This window comes from Grampus griseus (assembly GCF_964374135.1).
Source record: "Grampus griseus genome assembly, chromosome: 18".
Lineage (NCBI taxonomy): Eukaryota > Metazoa > Chordata > Mammalia > Artiodactyla > Delphinidae > Grampus > Grampus griseus.
The window spans coordinates 29,624,983-29,640,442 of NC_139012.1; positions in this window are offsets into that span (position 1 = coordinate 29,624,983).

Here is a 15,460-nt window from a genome sequence, read left to right on the forward strand (position 1 = left end):
ATTTTGGAAGAGTTTGAGAAGGATAGGTGTTAACTCTTCTCTAAATGTTTGATAGAATTCACCTGTGAAGCAATCTGTTCCTGGGTTTGTTTGTTGGAAGATTTTTAATCACAGATTCAATTTCAGTGCTTGTGACCGGTATGTTTATATTTTCTATTTCTTCCTGGTTTAGTCTCAGAAGGTTGTGCTTATCCAAGAATTTGTCCATTTGTTCCAGGTTGTCCATTTTACTGGCATATAGCTACTTGTAGTAATCCCTCATGATCCTCTGCATTTCTGCAATGTCAGTTGTTACTTCTCCTATTTCATTTCTAAATCTGTTGATTTGAGTCTTCTCCCTTTTTTTTCTTGATGAATCTGGTTAATGGTTTATCTATTTATTTATCTTCTCAAAGAACCAAATTTTAGTATTACTGATCTTTGCTACTGTTTCCTTCATTTAGTTTTCATTTATTTCTGATCTGATCTTTATGATTTCTTTCCATCTGTTAACTTTGGGATTTTTTTGTTCTTTCTCTAATTGCTTTAGGTGTAAGATTAGGTTGTTTATTTGAGATTTTTCTTGTTTCTCAAGGTAGGATTGTATTGCTATAAACTTCTCTCTTACAAATGCTTGTGCTGCATCCCATAGGTTTTTAGTTGTCATGTTTTCATTGTTATTTGTTTCTAGGTATTTTTTGATTTCCTCTTTGATTTCTTCAGTGATCTCTTGGTTATTTAGTAAATTAATGTTTAGCCTCCATTCTTTGTATTTTTTTTTACACATTTTTTTCCTGTGATTGATATCTAGTCTCATAGCATTGTTGTTGGAAAAGAAACTTGATATGACTTCAATTTTATTAAATTTACCAGGGCTTGATTTGTGACCCAAGATATGGTCTATCCTGGAGAATGTTCCATGAGCACTTGAGAAGAATGTGTATTCTGTTGTTTTTGGATGGAATTTCCTATAAATATCAATTAAGTCCACCTTGTTTAATGTATCATTTAAAGCTTGTGTTTCCTTATTTATTTTCATTTTGGATGATCTGTCCATTGGTGAAAGTGGGATGTTAAAGTCCCCTACTATGATTGTGTTACTGCCAATTTCCCCTTTTATGGCTGTTAGCATTTTCTTTCTATATTGAGGTGCGCCTACGTTGGATGCATAAATAATTACAATTGTTATATCTTCTTCTTGGATTCATCTCTTGATCATTATGTAGTGTCCCTCTTTGCCTCTTATAATAGTCTTTACTTTAAAGTCTATTTTGTCTGATATGAGAATTGCTACTCCACCTTTCTTTTGATTTTCATTTGCATGGAATATCTTTTTCCATCCCCTCACTTTCAGTCTGTATGTGTCCCTAGGTCTGAAGTGGGTCTCTTGTACACAGCATATATACAGGTCTTATTCTTATATCCATTCAGCCAGTCTATGTCTTTTGATTGGAAAATTTAATCCATTTACATTTAAGGTAATTATCAATATGTTTGTTCCTATTACCATTTTCTTAATTGTTTTGGGCTTGCTTTTGTGGGTCTTTTCCTTCTCTTGTGCTTCCTGCCTAGAGAATTTCCTTAAGCATTTGTTGTAAAGCTGGTTTGGTGGTGTTGTATTCTCTTAGCTTTTGTTTGTCTGTAAAGGTTTTAATTTCTCCATTGAATCTGAATGAGATCCTTGCTGGTAGAGTAATCTTGGTTGTAGGTTTTTCCCTTTCATCACTTTAAATATGTCCTGCCACTCCCTTCTGGCTTGCAGAGTTTCTGCTGAAAGATCAGTGTTAACCTTATGGGGATTCCTTTGTATGTTATTCGTTGCTTTTCCCTTACTGCTTTTAATATTTTTCCTTTGTATTTAATTTTTGATAGTTTGATTAATAGTGTCTTGGAGTGTTTCTCCTTGGATTTATCCTCTATGGGACTCTTTGCACTTCCTGGGCTTGACTGACTATTTCCTTTCCCATGTTAGGGAAATTTTCAACTATAATCTCTTCAAATATTTTCTCAGACCCTCTTTCTTTCTCTTCATTCTCTGGGACCCTTGAAATTTGAATGTTAGTGCATTTCATGTTGTCCCAGAAGTCTCTAAGATGGTCCTCAATTCTTTTCATTCTTTTTTCTTTATTCTCCTCTGCAGTAGTTATTTCTACTATTTTATCTTCCAGGTCACTTATCTGTTCTTCTGCTTCAGTTATTCTGCTATTGATTCCTTCTAGAGAATTTTTAATTTTATTTATTGTGTTGTTCATCATTGTTTGCTTGCTCTTTAGTTCTTCTAGGTCCTTGTTAAACGTTTCTTGTATTTTCTCCATTCTATTTCCAAGATTTTGGATCACCTTTACTATCATTACCCTGAATTCTTTTTCAGGTAGACTGCCTATTTCCTCTTCATTTGTTTGGTTTGGTAGGTTTTTACCTTGCTCCTTCATCTGCTGCATATTTCTCTGTCTTCACATTTTGTTTAACTTACTGTGTTTGGGGTCTCCTTTTCGCAGGCTGCAGGTTCATAGTCCCTCTTACTTCTGGTGTCTTCCCCCAGTGAGTGAGGTTGCTTCAGTGGGTTGCGTAGGCTTCCTGGTGGAGGGGACTGGTGACTGTGTTCTGGTGGGTTGGGTTGGATCTTGTCTTTCTGGTGGGCAGGGCTGCATCCAGTGGTGTGTTTTGGGGTGTCTGTGAACTTAGTATGATTTTAGGAAGCCTCTCTGTTAATGGGTGGGGTTGTGTTCCTGTCTTGCTAGTTGTTTAGCATGGGGTGTCCTGCATTGGAGCTTGCTGGCCTTTGGGTGGAGCTGGGTCTTAGTGTTGAGATGGAGATCTCTGGGAGAGCTCTCGCCAATTGATATTATATGGGGCTGGGAGGTTTCTATTGGTCCAATGTCCTGAACTCGGCTCTCCCACCTCAGAGGCTCAGACCTGACACCAGGCCGGAGCATCAAGACCCTGTCAGCCACACTGTAGTTCTATGGTCTTAGACCAGGCAGTTAACTTCTCTGTGCCTCAAATTTCCCTTCGTGCAGCACCTCCTCACCCCAGAGTCCCACTCAGGTGTGAGGGAAGGGCTGTTGCTTCCAGGCTGTGCAGGGAGGAAGCCCAGGAGGCCGGTGCAGGACACTGGTGCATGACCCTGTCACTATGTTCTCATTTTAATTTTCTGACGGAATTTTAAGAATTTCCTGGGTATTCTTTGGACTTGAAAAACTTGCCACTTACTATGAGTTTGGGGGAAAAAGTCAGTCTTAGAAATTACAAATGGTACAAACAACTCAGAGGAAGATATCACATAATATAGATATAGATATGTAATATAGATTAATATCCACTATTTTGAAGTTCTCCCAAGGAGCTGAGTTCCGTTCAAAAGTGTAGTTGCAGTGAATGTTTGGGTTATTTTGATTTATTAATTCTGTAATTGAGATCTAAAATGTCTGTGATTGTATGGACCTCCCCTTCCAACTTAGTATGTTGCTCTGAGAACTTCATAGAAATGTTGATTTTTGAGCTGATACTAGGAAAAAATCATGAAGTTATACCAAAGTGCCTACATCCAATTATGAAACAAGCAAACTTAGGTGATTTTTTTTTCTTTCAACTTACAAACATTTTTGTTGTCTGCAGACAGTTTGCACATGGCTGTGTTCCAGTGATAACCTGTACCACCAAAAATCTATTAGAGTGATAATTATCTCACTAGAGCTGATATTGGATGAGGTCACCTTGAAATCTAAATTTGAGTGGAAATAAAACATATTATCAAAGTAAGCCTAGATCCAAAAGACAAAAAGATCTATACACAAATACTGTAATTTAGTTAGTAAATGTGTTTCTCGCAGAGGCATGAGTTAGATATTCTGAAATTGCCTTATTTTTATACTAGGATTAAACAAATAATTAAATATATTGTCAATGATGGAAGCCAAGTTTCTTATTCTCTGGGGCGGAAATTACAAATAAGAAAAGGAGAGGATCCTATTGTGTTAGATTGAAATGAGAGGTATCAGTATACACATATAAATTTCAATATTTATACAGGTAGTTTTGGAAATAAAGCTGCACATGTATACGTGAGTGAGTATACACACATATATTTCCTAGTTTTGTCCACTGAAAGGGCCTAGAAGCAATGATACCCAAATAGCAATTAGTATACCTAGCTCCCAGATTGTTTGGTCTCTAAACATCATTCTCTGATGAAGAAGACCAGGACCCCTTACAGAAGTGGTAGTTTCCAGGGCTGGGGAGAGGAAAATATAAGCCTAGATGCAGGAAGGGGCTTGTAATGGCCAATTTTTTTTTTAAACGAGCAATAAAATACATAATTGTAAAATAGGATTAAAACTCATGGCATAAAAGAATTATAAACTTATAATTAATTATAATTAAATAATAAACTTATGTTAAAGAGTTGAATAAATAAATAAATGGGAGAGAAGCTACATCTCTTCCTTGCCTCACATACAACCACTGTCGCTTTCTTTGTTTCTTGAGACAGCATGCAATACCTTGAGGTAGTCTCACCTCCCAGCATTGCTTAAAATTTTGCCATAGAATTCTGGAGAGCCAACAGAAAAATCTATTTTAGCTCTGCACCCGGAGTCCTGCCTTTTCTCCTTTTGACGGGTGCTAGCCCTTCTTCCCCAGTTGGATAAGGTCTTCCAGGGAACCACAGGCTGTTTTTATCTGTTTGTCCCTATCGTGTCCAAACAGCATGAGCAGAACAGGGAGACAATCCATGACATGGCATGGACAGAACAAGTAAGAGAAAAGGAAAGCAAAGATCCTCATTCCCAGTGCTCACTGTTTGCATGTTGCCATTCCCTTTTGTGCTATCTTCCACCACGCCTACAAAATTTCTTCAGTCTCCATTGGATTTTCTCTTATGCTTCCCTGTATTCTAGTCTTATCCACTGGCTGGTAAAGAGGGCACTTTTCCATTGTCTCACTCTTTGATTACAAAGATTGCCCTGATCAGATCCCCCGCGGGCTCCCCAGAGGGTCAAAATCTGCCACAGTTTGAGGTTCTCACACAGGTATTCTCCACCCACATCCTTTCTGAGGGAGCTGTCTTTAGACCAGTATATCATTAGAACTCCTCAGAATGCACATAATTTACCAGAGCAGACACAGAAAACAAGGGTACGGTGTTTAATCGGGTGGGTTAATGGTACAAAGACAGATGGCTGTAAACTAGCGAGCTTGAGGAAGCACAGAGCATGTGAGCTTCAGGCCCAAATTTCAGCAAGACCAAGGGGAAGAAAGGGAGTCTTTTTTGCTTATGCTGCATAGGATAGCAAGCTGATCACTTGGAAGCAGAAAACCACCATTCCATGCGAGTATAGATTTTAGTGAGCATCTGAATGGCTGGCATTAACTCACCCCCAGAGCAATAGCCAGCAGTAACAGATTGTCCCAATGGCCAGCCAAGACTTTTAGCCAAAAATGAGGAGAGAGTCTCATTCCTCATATTCTCTCTAATCGGACAACAGATTGAAATATTTCGGCAAAAGTGAGAGGTTCGTCTCTGAAAAAGAATCGTTATTAATTTTCATTGCACACAATGTCCTGTCAAGCATTATAAAATGCTTCTGCCTTGGGAGGGAGTGCTTTGGAACACTTTCCTTTTCTTAGTGCAGGTTGAATGTATTGTTCAGGTTTACAGAGCATTTCCTATCCAGACTCAGGGTTACAGTGGCTCACCCTTGAGTTCCTGGTCTACCACTTCTGTTTAACACTACGTTCATGATTCCCCAAGGAAAGAAGCGCTGATTTTATTCCAGAATTCAAGAATATAGCATTTTTAAAGAGCTGGCCATATCTAGTGTAATATACCACTCAGCTACATTTTGCCTGTTCTCCAGTGTCATTATTTTTCTAAGGTTGCTCATAAAATTACTCATCTAAAAATTTCAGCTTCATGCTGTATTTTAATGATGAAATTCTAAAATGCGATGGTGTTTCAGATTCCTGACAGCTGGTTCTTTTGCTTATTACCTAATGTCTACCTGCTGGATAGGCACTGGGGTGGATTTCATCCTACCATCAGTCATGTCATAAGGCATCTGGTCTTCAAGAGTATAAAGGGATTTGGGTCTTCATTTTATGCTTCTTCAACCATGTTGTACAGAGGTAAGCAGATGGTCTTTTACAGCAAAATGACCACATACCTATATGGTGTCTTCTGTTATCAGACATTTTATTCCATGTCATATGATGAAAATAATAAAAACTGTTACAGATGGATGTTCTCCTACCCCTAATATCTAATCAGATCAGAATAGCATTGTTTTTTGACAAAATTTCCAAATCAGAGAACAGATAACATATAAACTTCTGAATTAGTATGAAGTTAGATTGCGTTTCCAAGCATGAAAATGGCATTTCTAGTCTGGTTACATTTATGACTTCATCAGACAAATAAATATAGCGTCACGGCAATGCACTGTTGGGTGTAAAATGACTTATGTTCTATGTGCTCCTTCAGAGCAGATGCTATGTCTTGTTCTGCATTGAGGGTCCAAGCCCTAGCATCCTGATGCAAGTGTTTGTTGTTAGACACATTTTTTTTTTTTGCTCAGTTTGTGCAAAATAGAAAACTACTACCTTTACAAATATAGTTTCATCAAGAAAAAAAATCTTCAAGAATGTTACTTTTAGCTTTTGGGGGAAATTTTGTCCTTTCATGATGCATTTTCAGACCATCTCTCTCTGCCAGGGGTCATTTCTTACATCTTCTGTTTCTGAGTTGGAAAGGTAGAATAATTTTTCATATCCCTTAGGTGCTTCTCGACAACAGCCTTTCAGTTCTTTTTCTATATCACTCTAATCTTACTCCCAAGACACTAATTATCTGCAAAAAGTAAAATTCACAGATTCAATCTCTAACTCAAGATCCCACCAAAATATTCTGATATACTATTTCTCATAGATTAGCTAGTAAATACCAAAGTATCGTTCTCATCATCCAAAGTGAGTCCCTTCATACAATTTTATTCCTTCTCCCTGCTCTTCATCCTGAAGTACTTAAGGAAGGATGATTGACATTCCTCTTTCCCTCTTAGAAAATCAAATTTTAGGGAAGTCTCTATCTAATAATAGTAATTTTTTAAACCAAAAACTTTGCAAATATTATTTAATATAATACAAAGTCTTAATATTACTCCAATTTTGAAAATGAAGGAACTAAAGCTTACTGAATTTACAAGCTTTGCAGGGCTTCCCTGGTGGCGCAGTGGTTGAGAGTCCACCTGCCGATGCAGGGGACGCGGGTTCGTGCCCCGGTCCAGGAAGATCCCACATGCCACGGAGTGGCTGGGCCCATGAGCCATGGCCGATGAGCCTGCGTGTCCAGAGCCTGTGCTCCACAACGGGAGAGGCCACAACAGTGAGAGGTCCGCGTACCGCAAAAAAAAAAAAAAAAAAAAAAAAAGCTTTGCAAAGATAATAGAGCTAATGAGAAGCGGCAGCATGGTTAGGCCCAGATATGTCTAAATTCAGAGTTCCATAAAACACCACTACCCTTCTTTAGTCCTCTCCTGTTGTCTTCTCATCCTGCTGTCCTTGGTACCTTGAGTATCGTGGCCTCGGGAAGCTCTCGTCATCTTAGTTCTTAGTGAACTCCTCATTTCTACCTCCTCTGCCTGATTTCTCTATCTCTAGGGTTGAGACATTATATATTCAGCCACATTTTTTACCATTCTACATTATCAGTAACAATGTAGTGTCTTTCTGAGGTAAAAGAAGAGAAATCATCAATTTTACATGCAAGTTGACTCAACTTGTGTAGTATCCTACATGAATGTTTTCTCTCCATCTCTGTTAATGATAGCAGGATTTGAGAAGGTCACGTATAGGCCTCAAGAAAACCAAATAGTTCTTTTACCACATCCCAGGAGGACTATTTCTAGAATGGACCTCAGTTCCTTGACTCTGAAGATAAGCCATTCCAGTGATGTTTGGTCACTTGCTATGACCTCACACCCACTGGAAAAACAGAATGAATATATAAACACCTGTGCAATTTTTTACCAAAAGGACTGTTTAAATTTCTCAGTTTATAAAATAATATTCACCAATACACATTTTACTTATAAAAGAAATAAAGAAAGTAGTAAAAAATATTTACTTATCTTTGAGAAAATTCTAAATGCCATTACGTCCTCTAACAAACAATACTCACGGCAATTAAAGTTAGTTTTAGAAGAAAGATCAAAATTTGCAGTGAATTGTCTATATCCAATGCATTTGCTAGAACTAAAGCTGAAGTGTTTGTCAAGAGGATAAATATCTTAATACTCTCCTCTTCTACAAAGGGCTCAGGCTTCTTTGGTCGCTGTTCAGAGATATTCTGAATCATCATGTACCTGGTTTGCAAGAAGCTCTGATTTTCATAGGTTTGTCCTCCCTTGGATCTGATGGTCCTCAGGGCTACTTACCTGTATAACAAAATGTCCCTCGTCATCTGCGCACTCAAAGATCCTAATAAAGGCCCTTAATAGTCTTTAAGGCTGTATTAAGGATCCTTCCCTTTTAAGTAAAGAACCTCTGTTTCCCCTGATTTTTTTATGTCACACTAAGAATTCCTATCTTAGTCAGTTTGGGCTGCTATAACAGAATATCATAGACTAGGTAGCTTATAAACAACAGAAACTTATTTCTTACAATTCTGGAGACTAGAAATCCGAGATCAGAGGCAGTATGTTCAGGTTCTGGTGACGGCATTCTTCCAGGTTGCAGATTTCTAACTCCACATTGTATCCCCACATGGCAGAGAGCAGAGATAGGAAGCAAGCTTTCTCATGGCTCTTTTTTGGGTTTTTTTGGCTGCACTGTGTCTTCATTGCTGCATGCGGTCTTTCTTTAGTTGTGTCGAGCTGGGGCTACTCTTCGTTGCGGTGCACAGGCTTCTCATTGCAGCGGCTTCTCTTGCTGTGGAGCACAGGCTCTGGGCACACAGACTTCATTAGTTGTGGCAGCGAGCTCTAGAGCACAGGCTCAGTAGTTGTGGCACATGGGCTTAGTTGCTCAGCAGCATGTGGTATCTTCCCGCACCAGGGCTCAAAACCATGTCCCCTGCATTGGCAAGCGTATTCTTAACCACTTGCCACAAGGGAAGCCCTCTCATGTCTCTTGTGAGTGCACTAATCCCATTCATGAGGGCTCCATACTTGAGACCTCATCTAATCCTGATTCCTTCCCAATGTCCTCACCTCCTAACCTCAACACACTGTGGGGTAGGGTTTCAACACATTAATTTGGAGGGATACAAACATTTACTCCATAACAGTCTCCAACAGGTAAGAAGAACAACATCTCACACAGAATGCAAGTCCCTGAACTTCAGCTCTGCAGTCTGTCTCTTTTGACTAAAATTCTCCCTGTGTTTCTACTCCATTGTCTAATCATTGCTCTACTTATCTCAGGTCTTGTGCAGTGCTTCTCTCTGCAGAGTCTATATTCTATCTAGAACCACTAATGTCCTTGGGGGAGTGAAGTATCTTCACTCTCCAGTGCTCACACCTTGGGCTTTCCACCATCTTGCTGCCACATCTCCAGTTTTTACCTGGTTCTCAGTCATAAAAAAAACACCTTCTTCAGATGTTCAGCCTTGAAGAGGGAGAATCCCACAGCAAAGAAACATGAATGTCTGTCCACCAGAGTCCTCTTTATCATACCTACCAGTGAGACAGCAATCTGGGAGTGCTGCACCAGAGCACGGTCAACCATAACCTTGAACTGCACTTGAAATCCTGCTCATTCTGGCCCACTCTATTATGATTCTTTGCACACTCATATGACTTTTCTCTCAAGAATTGTGTTGCCCCCCCTTGCTATATGGCTTTGGTGGGTAGCATCTCAATCCCTCAACCATGTCTATATATTCCTAAACCCCAATTATATTCAGGGCCCTAGTAAGTCAGGGAAATGTTAGAGTCTTTTCTCTGAGATCTTCTTGACTGTTAAGTAGTATTTTCCCAGAGTAGACAGAGGAGCTCTAGGAAGAGTATGACAACCAATTTCATTTGCCTACATGAATCTCAGCCGAAACGCCCTCCTTTACTTCTAGTTACTAAGAGTGCCTATGGAGAACATTTTTATTCACAAATATTACTTTAAGACAGAAATATCATTAATAAATCATCAAAAACTTTTTAATTATGGTTGAGATTCAAAATATAGTATTCTCAGTAACACATATATAGCAAGAGAGACTACATAAGAGAATGGAGAGATATACTAACTCATATTTATGCAGACATCCTATCAGATGTAATAATCAAAATTACTACTACATTTTTAAAAATTGTTGGTAAGTTATTTGGTTAAGAGTGGAGCTGGTAATAATCCACAAATGTCTCCTCATGTTCCTTCTTCACCAATAAGAAGAGAGTGCTGTGAGGATATAGTGCAAACTTCCCAGTGTATTAAACTTAATTATCCATACTTCTACTTCTGGTAATAGTAGACCTACCTTCTGACTGAGTATAACTAGAAATTCTGGACCAAAAAAAGTTGAAGGCATAAGAGTACTCAGTCAATGAAGACTATGTAGCAGAACAAATAAACCCAGTGTGTCATGTCTTGTATTTGAGACCACATTTCCACCAGGGGTATCTGCCAATTCTAGAAGAGGAGTTGAGAGGCAGGTTGCTAAATTTTCTTTTCAGAAATAAATATAAATTATTTCTAGCAGATGATAACATTATACTACATTTCAAAATTAGTTTAAAATTTTAGATACAATACCCATTATTCAATTGAAAATAGCCCGGCCCACAACAAAGCAATATGACTGTAAAACAAAAAAACACAAACAAACAATAGAAACAGATGCACAGAATACCCAAATAATAGAGCTATCACATAAAGACTTTAAACAGAGTTATCATAGTCATGAAGATAAAAGACAAGACTAAGGATTTTCTGTAGTAAAATGGAAATAATAAATAAAAGCCAAAGAGAAATGCTAACATTTAAAAAATAATAATAGTAGTTAATAAGTTTCATAGCAGATTAGACACAGTTGAAAGGAGAATAAGTGAAGTAGAAAACAGATCATATGGGGAGAGCTTCAAGATGGCGGAAGAGTAAGATGCAGAGATCACCTTCCTCCCCACAAATACACCAGAAATACATCTACACGTGGAGCAACTCCTACAGAACACCTACTGAACGCTGGCAGAAGACCTCAGACCTCCCAAAAGGCAAGAAACTCCCCATGTACCTGGGTAAGGCAAAAGAAAAAAGAAAAAACAGAGACAAAAGAATAGGAACGGAACCTGCACCAGTGGGAGGGAGCTGTGAAGGAGGAAAGGTTTCCACACACTAGGAAGCCCCTTCATGGGCAGACACTGTGGGTGGTGGAGGGGGGAAGCTTCAGAGCTGCAGAAGAGAGCGCAGCAACAGGGGTGCGGAGGGCAAAGCGCAGAGATTCCCGCACAGAGGATCGGTGCCGACCTGCACTCACCAGCCCGAGAGGCTTGTCTGCTCACCCGCCAGGGCAGGCGGGGGCTGGGAGCTGAGGCTCTGGCTCGGTCGGATCCCAGGGAGAGGACTGGGGTTGGCTGCGTGAATACAGTCTAAAGGGGGTAGTGCACCACAGCTAGCCAGGAGGGAGTCCGGGAAAAAGTCTGGAGCTGCCGAAGAGGCAAAAGACTTTTTCTTGTCTCTTTGTTTCCTGGTGCGCGAGGAAAGGGGATTAAGAGCGCTGCTTAAAGGACTTCCAGAGTCGGGCATGGGCCGCAGCTATCAGTGCGGACCACAGAGACCAGCATGAGATGCTAAGGCTGCTGCTGCAGTCACCAAGAAGTCTCTGTGCAAGCACAGGTCACTATCCACACCTCCCCTCCTGGGAGCCTGTGCAGTCCACCACTGCCAGGGTCCCGTGATCCAGGGAAAACTTCCCCAGGAGAACACATGATGCACCTCAGGCTGGTGCAATGTCACGCCAGCCTCTGCCACCACAGGCTTGCCCTGTATCCGTACCCCTCCCTCTCCCTGGCCTGAGCGAGCCAGAGTCCTCGAATCAGCTGCTACTTTAACCCGTCCTGTCTGAGCGAAGAACAGACGCCCTCAGGCGACCTACACACAGAGGCAGGAGCAAATCCAAAGTTGAACCCCAGGAGCTGTGTGAACAAAGAAGAGAAAGGGAAATCTCTCCCAGCAGCCTCAGGGACAGCGGATTAAATCTCCACAATCAACTTGATGTACCCTGCATCTCTGGAATACCTGAATAGACAACGAATCATCCCAAATTGAGGAGGTGGACTTTGGGAACACTGATATATATATATATTTTCCCTTTTTCTCTTTTTGTGAGTGTGTATGTGTATGCTTCTGTGTGTGATTTTGTCTGTATAGCTTTGCTTTTACCATTTTTCCTAGGGTTCTGTCTGTCTTGTTGTTTTTGGGTTTTTTTAACTACTTAAAACATTTTTTCGTAAAAATTATTTTTTATTTTAACAACTATTTTATTTTAACTTCTTCTTTCTTGCTTGCTTTTCTTCCTGCCTTTTATTCTGAGCCATGTGGACGACAGGCTCTTGGTGCTACAGCCAGGCATCAGGGCTGTGCCACTGAAGTGGGAGAGCCAAGTTCAGGACACTGGTCCACAAGAGACCTCCCAGCTCCACGTAATATCAAACGGCGAAATCTCCCAGAGATCTCCATCTCAATGCCAAGACCCAGCTCCACTCAACGACCAGCAAGCTATAGTGCTGGACACCCTATGCCAAACAACTAGCAAGATAGGAAAAAAACCCCATCCATTAGCACAGAGGCTGCTTAAAATCATAATAAGGCCACAGACACCCCAAAACACACCACCAGATGTGGACCTGCCCACCAGAAAGACAAGATCCAGCCTCATCCACCAGAACAAAGGCACTAGTCCCCTCCACCAGGAAGCCTGCACGACCCACTGAACCAACCTTAGCCACTGGGGGCAGACACCAAACACAACGGGAACTACAAACCTGCAGGCTGCAAAAAGGAGACCCCAAACACAGTTAAGCAAAATGAGAAGACAGAAAAACACACAGCAGATGAAGGAGCAAGGCAAAAACCCACCAGACTTAACAAATGAAGAGGAAATAGGCAGTCTACCTGAATAAGAATTCAGAATGACAGTAAACATGATCCAAAATCTCGGAAAAGGAATAGAGAAAATACAAGAAACGTTTAACAAACACCTAGAAGAACTAATGGCGAAAATACAAGAAACGTTTAACAAGGACCTAGAAGAACTAAAGAGCAAACAAACAGTGATAAACAACACAATAAATGATACTAAAAATTCCCTAGAAGGGATCAATAGCAGAATAACTGAGGCAAAAGAATGGATAAGTGGCCTGGAAGATAAAATAGTGGAAATAACTACTGTAGAGCAAAATAAAGAAAAAGGAATGAAAAGAATTGATGATAGTCCCAGAGACTTCTGGGACAACATTAAATGCACTAACATTCAAATTATAGGGGTCCCAGAAGAAGAAGACAAAAAGAAAGGGACTGAGAAAATATTTGAAGAGATAATAGTTTAAAACTTCCCTAATATGGGAAAGGAAATAGTTAATCAAGTCCAGGAAGAACAGAGAGTCCCATACAGGATAAATCCAAGGAGAAACATGCCAAGACACATATTAATCAAACTATCAAAAACGAAATACAAAGAAAAAATATTAAAAGCAGCAAGGGAAAAGCAACAAATAACACATAAGAGAATCCCCATAAGGTTAACAGCTGATCTTTCAGCAGAAATTCTACAAGCCAGAAGGGAGTGGCAGGACATATTTAAAGTGATGAAGGAGAAAAACCTACAACCAAGGTTACTCTACCCAGCAAAGATCTCATTCAAATTTGACAGAGAAATTAAAACCTTTACAGGCAAGCAAAAGCTAAGAGAATTCAGCACCACCAAATCAGCTTTACAACAAACGTTAAAGGAACTTCTCTAGGCAGGAAACACAAGAGAAGGAAAAGATCTACAATAATAAACCCAAAACAATTAAGAAAATGGTAATAGGAACATATATATCGATAATTACCTTAAATGTAAATGGATTAAATGCTCCCACCAAAAGACATAGACTGCCTGAATGGATACAAAAACAAGACCCGTATATATGCTGTCTACAGGAGACCCACTTCACACCTAGGGACACATACAGACTGAAAGTGAGGGAATGGAAAAAGATAGTCCATGCAAATGGAAATCAAAAGAAAGGTGGAGTAGCAATTCTCATATCAGACAAAATAGACTTTAAAACAAAGACTACAGGAAGATCCCACATGCCGCGGAGCGGCCGGGCCCGTGACCCATGGCCGCTGAGCCTGCGCGTCCGGAGCCTGTGCTCTGCAACGGGAGAGGCTGAAACAGTGAGAGGCCTGCGCACCACAAAAAAAAACAAAGACTATTACAAGAGACAGAGAAGGACAATACACAATGATCAAGGGATCAATCCAAGAAGAAGATGTAACAATTGTAAATATTTATGCACCCAACATAGGAGCACCTCAATACATAAGGCAAATACTAACAGCCATAAAAGGGGAAATTGACAGTAACACAATCATAGTAGGGGACTTTAACACCCCACTTTCACCAATGGACAGATCATCCAAAATGAAAATAAATAAGGAAACAGAAGCTTTAAATGATACATTAAACAAGATGGACTTAATTGATATTTACAGGACATTCCATCCAAAAACAACAGAATACACATTCTTCTCAAGTGCTCATGGAACATTCTCCAGGACAGATCATATCTTGGGTTACAAATCAAGCCTTGGTAAATTTAAGAAAATTGAAATTGTATCAAGTATCTTTTCCGACAACAATGCTATGAGACTAGATATCAATCACAGGAAAAAAATGTGTAAAAAAAATACAAGGCACAAGGAAAATGATCCCAAATGGAAGACTGGACATGCTGGGAGAAAGGAGAAGCAACTTTAGAAAAAGGTAAAAACTGGGTAAATCTAAATGAATATTGTCTGTATAAAACAATAATCATAATGGAGTTTTTTATTTACCTAATAAACATAACAAACTATACTGAAACATTTGCATTAAAAATATGTGTTACAATAAAAACAAGTATTACATGCATGGAATCTTAAAGCAGACAGAAGAGAGTGGCTAATTCACTCATTTAAAAGAGCCTGAAAAGTGATCATTAAGAACATAATATTTGGACTGAGTCTGGAAGGATGAGTTTTTCAACAGGGTAGAGTTAGGCGGACTTTTCAGGCACTGGCAGTAGTGTGAGCAAGGTGCATGGACAAGAATCAATCTGGAGTGTGAGTAAAGTGCATGCAGAGGGGCATGAGTATAGCAAAGGGTTATGGGGGGTATAAGGCAAGAGATATAGTGAGGAACCAGGGTGTGGAGGGCCATGCCTTCCACCAAGGAACTTTGACCTTATTCTGTACTGGCACATAAAATCTACAGACTATCTATCCTACTCAGGCTACACAAAAAAAG